Raw genomic sequence first — 15877 nt, forward strand, 5'->3', positions numbered from 1 at the left:
ACTTGGACTGGAGAAGCTAGTCATGCATTGACCCAGGAAACTTGGCATGGATAATTATATTCGCTTATTTTTTAAGTTGGGGAACTTGGTAGTTGATAGTTGTGCGCTCTATACATTTTTCTTTAAAATTCATCTTGCCCTCAGCTTAAAGTTCTTGCACTATTTGTACAGCTGTGTCATCCTGTGTCATCCCATTTGTTGATTTTCTGGTGACTGCTATCATTTTTGGCTGAATGACCTTGTGGTCGAGCAAACCTATCCTAATTCCAGCTCATGGGGCATGCAACAGCAAGGACCGGGAGTGGTGTAGTCCCAATACGGACTTTGGTGCTCCCTGACTTGAGCCATCACTGGCTGAAATTAAGCTCCATAGCAGGTGATACACATTCTTGTAAGAATGATAGACAAGGTTGACCGTTTCAATGCTTTATATAAATAATTAATATGCAAATCACAGAGGACATAAGATCAGTAAATTTAGTAGTAAAGAATACAGATTATCGTTTGGTTTTGTTGCAATGGCGACTACTAAAAACAGATTAAAAAAAAGAATACAGATAATAAGTACAGAGAACTGGTTACAGTTCAAAATAAAATCCGACATAGATTTGCCTTCTAAGGGTTGGGACAAAGTCTCCTGTACATAGAAATCTACTTGTTTTTTAAGGACTTCTAACAAAGACGTTGATACATTCTACATGAGTACATGGTTCTCAAGATGTGCACCAATGAGAGATGAAGCATTTTACTACAGAATACATTTTAAGTTTCTCTCATGGTAGTGAGACATTCGGTTTGCAGCATTCTGAAATTTTATTCAAGCATTCTAATTGATACATTGTATAATGAAAGCCTGGGACAGCTGAAATGTCCTTGACTTGATGCAGTGAGGGAAAGTCTCTGGAAACACGTGGCCAGATTTACAAGAAAGTGACGCATCAGCTGTGAGGTGCCACTTTTCTTGCCCCTGGATCCCCCTAACGACACTATGGGGGTCATTCCGACTTTGGCGGGCGGCGGAGGCCGCCCGCCAAAGTAACCCCGTCGGAAGACCGCTCCGCGGTCAAGAGACCGCGAGGGTCATTCCGACTTTCCCGCTGGGCCGGCGGGCGACCGCCAGAAGGCCGCCCGCCGGCCCAGCGGGAAAGCCCCTTCAACAATGAAGCCGGGTCCGAATGGAGCCGGCGGAGTTGAAGGGGTGCGACGGGTGCAGTGGCACCCGTCGTGATTTTCAGTGTCTGCAAAGCAGACACTGAAAATCTTCATGGGGCCCTGTTAGGGGGCCCCGGCACTGCCCATGCCAATGGCATGGGCAGTGCAGGGGCCCCCAGGGGCCCCACGACACCCGTTCCCGCCATCCTGTTCCTGGCGGTAAGAACCGCCAGGAACAGGATGGCGGGAAAGGGGTCGGAATCCCCATGGCGGCGCTGCAAGCAGCGCCGCCATGGAGGATTCCCTTGGGCAGGGGTAAACCGGCGGGAAACCGCCGGTTGCCCTTTTCTGACCGCGGCTTTACCGCCGCGGTCAGAATTGCCCATGAAGCACCGCCAGCCTGTTGGCGGTGCTTCCCCGGCCCTCTGACCTGGCGGTTTCAAACCGCCGGGGTCAGAATGAGGGCCTATGTGTGCACTGAATTTTACAATAAGGAGCACCATGGCGCACGTTAGGACAATAGCATCATAACTTATGATGCTATTGTGGTACTTTGTAGGATTAGCGCCATAAATTGTGGCGCTACTCCTGCAAAGTAAAGGGAGTCAAATTCACATTGAAAGTAATGTTGTAAATTTCCCTGCAGTATTTTTATGGGCCTCCCTGCGGGGGGAACTCCCCCCCTTGCAGACATTATGCCTGACATAGGCATACTGACACAAGAAGTTACTAAGGGGTTACTTAGTGGCCCAATGCAAGCATTGTGCCACTTTGCAAATATGACGAAGGAGAATGGCCTTCTTAGCGCCACATTAGCGTAAACAAAATGATGCTAGTGTGGGCCTTGTAAATCTGGCCCTCTGTCTGGTTACTTGTGTGATTCACACAGTGCTTTATTTAGAACAAAAAGAAATGACACATTACATGTAGCACTAGAAGAGAAATATTGACTCCAGAATATCGACTAGAACTTATCATCAATGTAAGTGAAATTGTAAATGATTATTTACTATTCTTAAATTCACTTCTACGTATCTTGAAGTGACATAGGGCCTGATTTAGATCTCGATGGAGGGGTTGCTTAGTTGCAACGGTGATGGATATCCGGTCTGCCGAAAACTAAATACCATTGTTTTCTATGATAATTAGATTTCGACGGATGGTATATCCATCACCGTGGCAACGGAGTATCCCCACCGCCAAGATCTAAATCAGGCCCATATTTAGATATGTTATTAATATCTTACTTTAGGCTAAACAAAATTTCAGAAAGTCACTGTAAAAACAAAAGCATGAAATGATGTTATAATTAGATGAAAATGGCAGTTAAAACATAACACTTTTTGGGTAAGGATCTAGCTTTCTGCCAATGTTGTGCAATTCCATTCAGCTGATTTGGCTGTAGCGATGTCTAAAACTCCCTGTAGGAACTGCATGGGAAAAAAAAAAATTCGGACCCCCTTTTTCTCAGCCCGGTTTGACAGATCACCCAAAAACATTCCAGGAAGGAGTTGAGGTGGATCAACTTTTGTTTAAAGTTTTGTGAAGATTCATCAAGTGGCATCAAATTTATTTGCAAAACAAAAATCATTCCTATTATGGAAAGTCTGACCTAACTATAACTCTAAATCAGTTCAGTAATTTTTGAGAAATTAAGATTCAAGATCTTTGGATAAATCGATAGTTGTGCTGAAGTTAAAAAATGCAAGCCTCCTGATTGACCAAGGAGAGCATTTTGGGGAGAGGGCTCTGATAGGCTTGACACAACTTGAAACATAAATGTGGTGGTGGCCACTGTAGGACTCTGGACTTGGTCCCTAGTCCAGAAAATGTTATACAAAAAGGACAAAAGGAGGCAGGGTGGGGGTATCCTGACCCCCGAGCCTTGTGGGGTGAGGGTGGGAGTCCCAGAGAGAGCGTCCTTTTGGGGCCTAAATGAAAATGTCCTTTCTGGTAATGTAGTATCTCTTTAGTACTGCAGTACTGCTGTAAAAAAAAAATGGACAGCAAGCCCCTTTTCAATAAAATTCCCCCTGGGTGTACCAGGGACTCGGGCCCACTTAAAAATGTGTTCAGGGGGCCACAGAGCTAGCAGGAGCTACTGGGCTCAACTGTGGGTGTTGGGGCCTTTCACTCCCCAGGACTCGACCTACTATGGACCCTGATCAGCTGGGCCAAGTACCCCTTCAGCTCTTGACTCTCAGTAGTAGTGCAAGCCTTCTCTGGGGTTGAGGGGTAGGTAGACACAGGGAGTCACAGGCTCACAACTCAAAATACGTTCCTTAGCAGCAATAAATTATTGTCCAGTCAAATACTTTGTTTCATGAAAAAAGGAGTATTTATATAGAAACACAAAGTAAAATACATCATTCACAAATAATACACATAGCTCCCTGAGGTCATGGCTCTAGTGTCTTAAAAGGCATATGGGGCCCATGAGTCCTGGAGCACTATAGGGCAGGCAAGTTTCTCAGGGCCATCTGGCATGAACAGCAGTCTTCCTTGCTCCACCAAGATCTGAACATTCTGTGTCTCCCAGCGCACCCCCTTTGGTGGCACTGAAGCTGCATAGGCTGTCTCTGATAAGTTCTTCACATGTGACCCACGAGGGGCAGCAGTCAAGTGCCCTCATGTTCCACACATGTGGTACTGCGGAGGTGGCAACTGGGAGGTCCTCAAATCTCCTTCAATGCTGGTACCTTTCTTGAGACTCTCCCCCCAGGTGGGGTGTGGGGTGCAACGCTCCTGGTACTGGTCTTCCTTCTGGGCTTGTGCTGCTCGGGTCTCTACGATGGCCTCCACTTCACGTCAAAGGACTTGACCAGACCATACTCCTTTCCTTGTGTCTGTAGGCCCCTCCCACCAGCATACGGGGTCATCATTGTCATTCTGTACACGGGCTATGGCCCAAGCCACACAGCAGCAGTTTTCACAGTATCCCATCCTGGCATATTTGGTTACCCACATCATTCCACACATGGACTAGGCCTGATTGGCCCACTTTGCATACAGAGTCACTGAACACTGACTTCACTGCGCACACCGGCTACAGCCCGATCAGCATGGCAGCAATCTTCGCGACAGCCCCACCTGGCATATTGGTCACTGACTTTGCTCCACACACAGGCTATGGCCTGATTTGCACAGCGGCAATCTTCACAGTACCCTTACCTGGCATACAGGGTCTCTGACATTTCTATGCACACAGGCAATGACCATATCTGTGCAGTAAAGTTCACACCTCACTTTACGGCGGCTCTCCTCTAGCACACGGGGGTCATCAACTTTTCCCTTCACAGGAGAAATGACCCAATCGGTGCAGCAGACATCTCCTCACTGCTCGCTACAGGGATCCAATCATTAGGATCCACCACTGGGCCTCGCCGCTCACTCTAGCCCTCCTCTTCCTCACGGGCAGCACTGGTCCTGGCAAGCAGACAGTATGGGAGCTCCAGGATCCAGGGGCAGTTGTTTTTTGAAACCCTGGGTGATGTTCTCTCACCCAGCTGGGAGACTAGCATGCTTTGGACTGCAGTCCTGGTCACATGCCGACGTTTTGCACAGCTTGACTGGCTGCATGACACTTGACAGTTTTGGGGCCTCCAGGTCCTCTTCTTATAGTCTTTTTCCAGACACTAAGGCCCTCATTAAGGGTATGGTGGGAGGCTCAAACGCTAGTCCGGTTTTCCGCCCGCTGGCCCTATTACGAGTTTCCCACTGGCCCAGTGGGAAACAGGCACAACATTGACGCCAGCTTGTAATCGAGCCGGAGGCAGTGTTGCGGTGTGTCGGGTGAGACAGCACCCATCGCGCTTTTTACTGCCTGTGATTCAGGCAGTGAAAAGTGCAACAGGGCTGTCCATGGGGGCCCCTGCACTGCCCATACCAAGTGCATGGGCAGTGCAGGGGTCCCCAGGGGGCCCCCTGTCTCTGCCACTCTTTGCATGGCAGTGGAACCAGCATGCAAAAATCGGTGAAGAGGGGACTAGTAATATGGAGAAGCGCTGCCCTGGTGGATTAAGACCACCGGCACCGCCAGGCTGTCGACTGGCGGAAACCTGGCGGTGCCGGTGGTCGGACCGTGGCGGCTCCGCCAGAGTCGTAATGTGGAGGCTGGACTTGTGCTTTGGTGGTGGTCTGACCACCACCGCAAGTCTGGCGGTCCCAGGACCACCAGACACGTAATGAAGGGCTAAATGTGATTTTAAATCTGAGTCATTGAAGTTTATGCTGGGGGTCTGCTTACTTTCGGTATGTCTTCTTCTTTTCTGTGCCCAGACTTTCCTCCAGAAAGCAGTCTGTCACAGCAGGAGCGACTCCAGATCTGACAGCCTTGCAACACAGGCCATGGGAATGACTAGAGGTTCACACCTGAATGTCAGCCACAGTGATATGTGTATCAAAATATTACTACTACCACATAGGGGTCATCTGGGAGCATTTATAGACCCATAATTCATCATTCCGAACTCAAATCAAAGACACAAAATAGACACTATTACTGGTATTTGGGTTTGAATTTCTCACATTATGGGATTTTAGGTGGGACCGTTGGCATGTTTGGTATGATTACAGCCTATTGAAAGGTATGCAAATGTGCCCATCTTAAATGATAAATGCCACCACATTAATGCTCTCTATTTGTCTCTTTATTGTTTTACTCCAGTGATCAAGACACACTGAATGTGGGATACCGATTGTATTTTTGATTTACACCCTGTAGTCACTTCTGCTCTTTTTTCACTAACACTTCTACCTGCAGAGTGATAGGATTACAACTTAGACCCTGACAAATGCCATACAACTTTTTGTAGGTTTATAAGAATTGGCAGCAACATGTTGACCTCATTAATATGACTGGTTGAAGTCACATCCCCTTTTTCATTTTAATTTGTACGTTGAGGAGACCTAATAAAGTCATGATTTAGTCCACTAAGAAGCATTTTTTTTTAGGTATGTTCACTTTTTTCATCCCCCACTCTGCTCACGTTCATCCATACCAGATAGCTCACATTAGTGTTTATCCCAGAGTACAACTAAATGTGCTCCTGTCAACTTTGGAGAGTTATAGCCCACACCACTTCCAACCTGGTGAGTGGTGTGAGGAGGAACCTAATGATGAAGCATGTCACCTAAGTCTGGGTGACGGTTTTAGTTCTAAAAAAGTTAGGTTTCTTCATCAAGAGATATGCACATTGTGAGCCCCTCCAAGTGATGAGCTGCTCTTCCTAGCCCTATGCATTCCTTCCTCCGGTGTTTCCCACAGAGCAGCAATCCACAAATCTCTCTAGGGGGATTTCTCAACCTCTTCATGTTGCTCTAGTAAGCTCGGAGTCTTCCAAAACAGAACCCAGAATTTTCCATATATTATACCATTCACAGGCACACATAGACCCAATATACCCATATAGCACACACAAGGTAAGGTGCACAGTGCCGTATCATCCATGTATTGTACCATTTGCACAAACACATTCACCTAGCACAAGTTTAACACGTACTGCAAAACACTACACACCAAACAAATGTAGGCCAAGGGTGAGTTAAGCACACAACATACAACAGCAGAGCTATTAATGAGTGAGTCTGAAGGCCTCACTCCAGTGACACAGGTAAAAAGGCGTGCTCAGTCCTACTGATCACTATACAATATGCTGCCACGATATGCTACCACCCCGCTAGCGCTGCATAACTCCTGGCAAAGGCAGTAGCCTTTTACCAATATAAGGGTAGCTCTTTAAGAATGCTCCTGGTCCCAAAACACTGCAATCCATGAGACAGGCCTTTATCATGGCTCGCATCCATGATCTATGTTTGCCCATGGCAATAAAAATCACCATAAGGGATACAGACATCTTTACAGTTGGAGTACTGAGGATACCAAATACCATGTGAGGGACTTTTCCGTCCCAAAAGTGCATTTTGCATTATTAAATACATTTGGGGAAGGGGTGTGTGTGTGGGGCTACCTCCCCGAAGTGGTATGTGGAGCCCATGTGGCCCCCATTTCTCCAGGGTCCCCCTATCTCTTCGGCGGCCAACGAATGGTGGATAGGGTCCCAGAAATGGAAAAGTAAGAGGGGTGCTTTCACATACTGTTCGCACAGAGATGTGTCATTCCTGCTCATTATGATCAAGGAAGTGGGGTGTGTACCACAGCTGCACACCTTGCCTGCATGGAGCTGGCGGGGAGAAAGAAGCTGCTGGCTCCCACGCCATTGACGTACTATGCTGGCAGATGGGGAGCTGGCTCAACAGCACAGGGTCGGGCTCCCCACTCTGCTATTTTAAAAAAAAGAAAGCCTGCTGTTACCCTGGGTGAGACTGGGCCACCCCAAAAAACATTACAGACAGATGAAGCAAACAGTCAGCCGGGAAGTGCAGGAGTGGGCTCTCCATGATGCTGTTTAAAAAAATGGAGTGTTGTAAGTGCCCCGGGTGGGTCCAAGGTACCCATAGCATAAAAATGTATTAAAAAAGAGTCACAGCCTTCCCACTTCATTAAAGAAAGTGGCAGAACTCCTCATTAAATATTTACTACACTCAGCTGGAGTACCCCATAATGCCCTACATGTGTTTTTTTTTTTTACATACTTTCATTCTTGTAGAACCCCACAGAGGGGAAGGGGAAACACCAAAAATGAATTTAAGTGTTCTAGTGGGCTACAGGGAGCACCCCTCCAACAAATGTTTTATTTTCAAAATCATAGCAAATCTCCTGGTTAATAGGCTGTATGACCCCACTACTATTCACACTACTAATATAGAGTAAATTGAACAGTATTAAGAGAATAGCTGATGTCATTAATATTGTAATTTAAGATGTCACAAACATAACAAATTCACTATAATAACCGAATGTTGAAGAGATTTTGTAATAAGGTGAAAATGTCCGTTAAAAAGTGACATTCAATGAGCTATAACTGGTGAATGTCAATGTTTTTGTTGTCTGTAATATGTAACACTATGACTGACACTGTCACTTAACTGTGAGTTAATGTTTTTTTTCTATACCTAACTATAGTGTCATTCTATGGCACACTTTAACATATGACTTTTCAATTAATACATAAAAAAATATATATTGTCAAGAACCACAATGTAGACTTAAGAGTACTAAATCTATACTTTCCTACATATGTTTACCTTCATGATATAGTGGTAGTTGATATCCTGCAGAAGATATTTTATATTTCAATGTGAAAAACATCAAATGCTGGTAGTACATTGCTCCTCCCTTACCTTCTGGTGGTTTCTCCATAGCTGGTTTCTGGGCTCTCCTAAATGTAGACCTGGAGGTGTGCCCAACAACAGTGCCTAACTACAACCTTTATTTAGCCTGCGCAAATCAGCACCACGATCTATCCTGCCGCAGGTTCAACACACTTGGATTTTCTACTTTCTCTTGCTCCATTGTGGGAAGCCCAGGAAAATACATAGGTTGGTTGGCTGAGGAGTTTCAAACTCTAGAGTTTCAGCTGGGGCAGATCTCTTTCTAGAAGCAGGACATCTAGTTCCTTGCATCCTCAAAGTCCACATGTAATGCAAGTCTACTGACATTTTCTGACCACAATGAGCTGTTCCAAAGATATCACAAATTGTAGTTGGGCTTTATTTCTCTTTTATGCCTTTTTTTGCCCCTGAGACCAGCACCCAGCCCAAATGACCTTATACTGTTTCCCTCCGCTTTATCCTAAATACCTGTAGACTTATCCCACCATGGGCAGGGAAGGGAGCATTGCAACATGGCACAGAGGGACAGCTATTAGCTGCCCTAGTTCTCTTTCACCCTCACAACAATGTCAGTAAAGGGGGAGGGGTCCCGATGCAAATAATGGCTGCTCCAGGGTCCTGTGAACTGCACACCATATCAATCAATCAATCAATCATAGTATTTATAAAGCGCGCTATGTACCCGTCAGGGTTTCGAGGCGCTGAGGGGGGGGGGGGAGCGCTGCTGGTTTAGCGGTCGAAGAGCCAGGTCTTGAGGAGCCTTCTGAATGCGAGGAGGTCCTGGGTCTGGCGAAGGGATGTGGGGAGAGAGTTCCAGGTCTTGGCGGCGAGGAAGGAGAAGGATCTGCCGCCGGATGTCTTGCGCTGGATTCGGGGTACGATGGCGAGGGCGAGGTTGGCGGATCGGAGTTGACGTGTTGGGGTGTAGAAGTGGAGTCTGGTGTTGAGGTAGGAGGGTCCAGTGTTGTGAAGTGCCTTGTGAGCGTGGGTCAGGAGTTTGAAGGTGATCCTCTTGTCTACCGGGAGCCAGTGGAGTTCCTTTAGGTGAGGGGAGATGTGACTTCGGCGGGGTATGTTGAGGATCAGTCGGGCTGTAGGAGGCTGGACTGGCTTGTAGTGAGCACCAAGGGGTACTTGCACCTTGCACCAGGCCCAGTTATCCCTTATTAGTGTATAGGGTGTCTAGCAGCTTAGGCTGATAGATAATGGTAGCTTAGCAGAGCAGCTTAGGCTGAACTAGGAGACGTGTGAAGCTACTACAGTACCACTTAGTGTCATATGCACAATATCATAAGAAAACACAATACACAGTTATACTAAAAATAAAGGTACTTTATTTTTATGACAATATGCCAAAGTATCTTAGAGTGTACCCTCAGTGAGAGGATAGGAAATATACACAAGATATATATACACAATAGCAAAAATATGCAGTATAGTCTTAGAAAACAGTGCAAACAATGTATAGTTACAATAGGATGCAATGGGGAAACATAGGGATAGGGGCAACACAAACCATATACTCCAAAAGTGGAATGCGAACCACGAATGGACCCCAACCCTATGTGACCTTGTAGAGGGTCGCTGGGACTATTAGAAAATAGTGAGAGTTAGAAAAATAACCCTCCCCAAGACCCTGAAAAGTGAGTGCAAAGTGCACTAAAGTTCCCCTAAGGACAAAATAGTCGTGTTAGAGGAATAATGCAGGAAAGACACAAACCAGCAATGCAACAACTGTGGATTTCCAATCTAGGGTACCTGTGGAACAAGGGGACCAAGTCCAAAAGTCACAATAGTGTTGCTCTCAGATGTCTTCTTCTTCTGCAGCTTCAAAACAGTGATGATGATAGTGAATCCATCCTCTCTGCCCTTGGGAAAGGTGAAGGTGGCCCCTTCAACCCTACCAGAATTTAGGCAAGGCCATGAGGATAGGCAGCATTTCGTCTAGATGAATATGACACATCCTGTAGACATTGCTACTTTTTAAAAAAATCAACTGCTCTCTTGAGCTACCTTTCCCTACAGAGCAGTGAAACTAATACCAAGTACACTGGTTAGGATTATAGAAAAGAAAGCACTGTTAGAAGTGACCGCCATTAGAAATGATGAACTATTCAACTTGTTTACCACTTTTAACAATGGCCTTTTTTATCTCTTCCAGTGTCCACTAACGCCTAAGTAGATTACAAAAAACCCCAAAGCAACTGATCTGCTGTCACTTTGTGTCCCACACAGCAATTGCTTAATATGATTAGTTTTTTCATTTCATGCGCATTATTACTGGTGGGGGCAACAAATTGGAGGTCTGTTACTACCTCAAGCAAGTGGCTGTGATCATAGCAATATCAATGACTGCATAAGAGTCCTCCTGAACTTCTGTCATAATGATGTTGATCATGCCATATCTAGTTGGTACATTGCTACATATTGTTTGTCTGCACTGTTTATTGCCTAAAACCCTTCCAGCTAATCGCCCTTCCTTCCTTGTAACAGTCCTTACAAAGTGAGGCTTGCCTCCTTCAATGACACTATTTCTCCACACTGGAACATAATAGACAGACAGCATTGCTCATGGCTGCTAATAGTCAAATACCATGGATCAATTTGGCTGCCTGTAGCACCTTCACACAAAGTTAAGGGTCTTCATGTCTTTAAGCATACTGATCAAATGTATGATTTTTTTCAGGACAGAAAACATGGACTTCAACAGGACGGAATTTTGCAATTAAAAGCAGTGTGTCCTGGAGGTGTACATGGATCATGATCTTGCCTTGGATAATGAGATATATTGTCCCATATCGTCTTTTCAGGGATTTTAAAGGATCTTGTAAAGAACAACCGAACTGAAAATTACGTATGTATGAACTGCACCGAGGGATTGCAATGGCAAAACTTTACAAGCGGTATTAAAGCTACTATGTTAACCCAACTTTCTTACTAAGGCTAACTCAGTACCCACTGGAACCATGCATGCCTGAACAATGCAGTCGGATCAACGACCACGTTGTTACCACTAATGCCTTTACCACAAATGCCTCAACAACGATTTTTCATTGTAAAGGCATGCCAGGTAAAGCCATGTGTGGAACGCCATGCATGGTTCCAACATGCAATCCCCCTGACCCTCGACCCCGCCTCTAAAACTATAGCAACCCTGCCCCTAAAACCTAAAACTACCCCGACCACCCACCCCTGCCCCTAAAACCTAAACTACTCCAACACCTGCCCCTAAAACTACCCCAACCAGCCACCCCATCTGTAAAACCTAAAACTACCCGGACCCCACCTACCCCGCCCCTACAACTACTGCGCCATGCCCCTAAAACCTACGCTACCCCAACCCCCACTCCACCCCTAAAACTACAGCGACCTCCACCCGTCCCTAAAACCTAAAACTACTGTGACCTCCAGACCTAAAACCTAAACTACCCCAACCCCAACCCCGCCACCCCTGCCCCTAAAACTACCTGACCCCTCCACCCCACCCCTAAAACCTAAAACTACCCGACCCCCCACCACCTCCCCTAAATCTAAAATTACCCCAATCCCCTACCCCATCCCTAAAACTACCGCCACCCCCATCCCCGCACCTATAACATAAAACTACCCGACCCCCACCCCTAAAAACTAAAATTACCCCCACCCCCTAATCCTGCCCCTAAAACTACAGCGACCCCCATCCCTGACCCTAAAACTACCCCGACCCCACCCTAAAACCTAAACTACCCCAACGCCCCACTCCGGCCCTAAAACCTAAAAATACCCCGCCCCTAAAACTACCGGGACCCCCACCCTGCCCCTAAAGCCTAAAACTACCCTGACCCCCCAAACCCACCCCTAAAAACTAAAATTACCCCAACACCCACCCCACAAAAACTAAAATACCCCAACCCTTCACCCCGCCCTTAAAAACTAAAACTATCCCCACCCCTCCAAAACTACCCCCAACCCTACCCCAGCCCCACTTACCTAACCGCATCTTCTCCAATCCTGAGTCTGTTTCCCTCTGCCTTAAGCACACATGCTCTTTCTCAGGACATGCATGGTTAAGGCAGAGAAAAACAGTGTCGTTGTTCATGAAAGCGTTGTTCTGCTTTCGTGGACAAAGCACTTTGTTGTTCCTGAGTCATTGTTTATGCTGCTTTCCACTACAGGACTACAAAATCTGCATTCTTAAACAACTTTTATTTTTAGAAAATTTCATGATGATTCGCCATGAAGATTTGTCAAAGTTATTACCAAAACAAAAAATGCTCACCCCTGGAATGTCAAAAACTACTCCAGAACAGTGGTGACGGTGCAAGTTATAGCTACCTTAGGGTATGAGTTAAAATTACTTGTGATAACTATAACTGGTGGATTTCAGCGTTTTTTTAAAGTGTAAAACGTTACTTTGTTACTGAAATTTTCACCTATCTATAACAGAACCTTAACAGTTGTTTTTTTCAGCGAAGTTCTAAGGTTTTTCTTATGTAAAGTAGGATAAAATTACATTTCCTATAACATCACTATATGTTTGTTTTTTACTGAATTTTTCGGGTTGCTTTTTAACACGAAGTAATATTTTATTACCACACATAACGCCAAACCCTGGTGTGGCGTTGGGTACAGGGCCAGGTGCCTATAGTCCTTTCTGTGCTCATGACTGAATATGTGATGTTACAACCTAAACTGGGTCTCATTAAGTTAGGCAAATTTACTGACTTTGTCAATGAGTCAGAACACCCAAATATAAAAAGTGGGCCCTACAACTACCTCTACCCCCACCCCGCCCCTAAAACATAAAACTACCCCAACCCCCACCCCGCCCCTAAAACTACCCCGGTCCCCCACCCCCCTTAAAAACCTAAAATTAGCATGACCCCGCACCTAAAAACTATAATTACCATGACCCTTCACTCCCGCCCTTAAAAACTAAAACTACCCCCACCCCTGCCCCTAAAACTACCCCCCAACCCTACACCAGCCCCACTTACATGACGGCATCCTCTCCGATCCTGAGTCTGTTTCCCTCTGCCTTCAGCACACATGTTAGTTGTTCAGGACATGCATGGTTAAGGCAGAAAAAACAGGGTCGTTGTTCACGAAAGCGCTGTTCTGCTTTCGCGGACAAGGCACTTCGTTGGTTAGGCTGCTTTCCCCTACAGGCCTACAAAATCTGCCTTCGTAAACAAATTTTATTTTTAGAAAATTTCATGAAGATTCGTCATGAAGATTTGTCAAAGTTATTAGCAAAACTAAAATTGCTCACCCATGGAATTTCAAAAACTACTCCAGAACAGTGGTGACGGTGCAAGTTATAGTTACCTTAGGGCATGAGTTAACATTACTTGTAATAACTATAACTGGTGAATTTCAGTGTTTTTTTAAAGTGTACAACGTTACTTTTTTACTGACATTTTCACCTATCTATAACATTTCCTTAACAGTTGTTTTTTTCAGTGAAGTTCTAAGGTTTTTCTCATGTTAAAGTAAGATAAAATTACATTTCCTATAACATCACTATATGTTTGTTTTTTACTGAATTTCTCGGGTTGCTTTTTAATGTGAAGTAATATTTTATTACCATACATAACGCCAAACCCTGGTCGGGCGTTGGGCACAGGTCCAGGTGCCCATACTCCTTTCGGTGCTCATGACTGACTATGTGATGTTACAACATAAACTGGGTCACATTAAGTTAGGCAAAATTACTGACTTCGTAAATGGGTCAGAACACCAAAATATAAAAAGTGGGTCCTAAAACTACCCTGACTCCCCCACCCCTGCCCCTAAAACTTCCCCAACACCCCACCCCTAAAAACTAAAATTACCCCAACCCCCACCCCTGCCCCTAAAACTACCACAACCCCCACCCCTGTCCCTATAACCTAAAACTATCCCCACCCCATCCCTAAAACTCCCCCACTCCTAAAAACTAAAATCAGCCCGACCCCCCACCCCTGCCGCTAAAACTACTGCGACCCTCCACCCCTGCCCTGAAAACCTAAAACCATCCTGACCCCCCAACTCGCCCCTAAAACTAAAACTACCCCAACCCCCACCCCTAAAACTACCCCGACTCCCCACCATTGAAACCTAGTATTACCCCGCACCTGCCCCTAAAAACTAAAATTACCCCGACCCCCACACCCACCCTTGAAAACTAAAACTATACCCACCCCGCCCCTAAAACTACCCCACAACCCTTCCCCAGCCCCACTTACCTCACCGCATCCTCTCCGATCCTGAGTCTGTTTCCCTCTGCCGTGACCACGCATTTTTGTTGTTTAGGACATGCGTGGTTAAGGCAGAGAAAAACAGGGATGCTGTTCATGAAACCATTGTTCCGCTTTTGTGGACACCGCACCTCGTTGTTCCCAAGTTGTTGCTTAGGCTGCTTCCCCCTACGGGCATATGGCCTACAAAATCTGCATTCTTAAACAATTTTTTGAAAATGTCATGAAGATTCGTCATGAAGATTTGCCAAAGTTATCAGCAAAGCAAAAAATGCTCACCGATGGCATGTCAAAAACTAGTCCAGAACAGTGGTGACGGTGAAAGTTATAGTTACCTTCAGGCATCAGTTAAAATTACTTGTGATAACTATTACTGGTGAATTTCAGTGTTTTTTTAAAGTGTAAAACGTTACTTTGTTTTTGAACTTTTCACCTATTACATCACCTTAACAGTTGTTTTTTTCAGTGAAGTTCTAACGTTTTTCTTATGTAAATTAAGATAAAATTACATTTCCTATAACATCACTATATGTTTGTTTTTTACTGAATTTGTTTGGTTGCTTTTTAACGTGAAGTAATATTTTATTACCATACATAACGCCAAACCCTGGTGGGGCATTGGGCACAGGGCCAGGTGCCCATAGTCCTTTCGGTGCTCATGGCTGACTATGCAATGAAACAACATAAACTGGGTCACATTAAGTTAGGCAAACTTACTGACTTTGTCAATGGGTCAGAACACCAAAATATAAAAAGCGGGCCTATTGGCTTTTGTGAAGGGGGGGTCAACATATCAACAAATATAAATAACTCCTATTGTCTTTGTCAAAATATCACCAAAAATATAATCAAATCTGTGTTTCATTACTTCACAGTGTAGCATACAACAAAAGGGTTTGTATTAAAAAAATGGTAACGTTTTATTTAAAAAATAAAGTTTTAAACAATTTTCAGACTACATTATGCAGCTATAGAGCTAATCACAAGGGGGCTCTACACTCCAGCTGAAGAGCATAGAGCTGCAGCTAGGAGTGCTTTAAAAATATGGTAAGCTGTCCCCTGGTCAGAGACTAAAAAAATGTTTTAACTGTTGCTGGACGACTACTGCACTGCCATCAGTTTCCACAACAATAAAAAAGTATTGGTGGTGCTAACGTCCATTTTTAGGGCACCACCAGGAACCAAAAATAACTATGTAAAGTCTCACAAGGCATTATGGGGCATTCCTCCTGGCAGAAGCATTGAATGTGCAATGAGTGGTTACTCCGCTCTAC

Source organism: Pleurodeles waltl, chromosome 3_2 (assembly GCF_031143425.1).
Source record: "Pleurodeles waltl isolate 20211129_DDA chromosome 3_2, aPleWal1.hap1.20221129, whole genome shotgun sequence".
Taxonomy (NCBI): Eukaryota; Metazoa; Chordata; class Amphibia; order Caudata; family Salamandridae; genus Pleurodeles; species Pleurodeles waltl.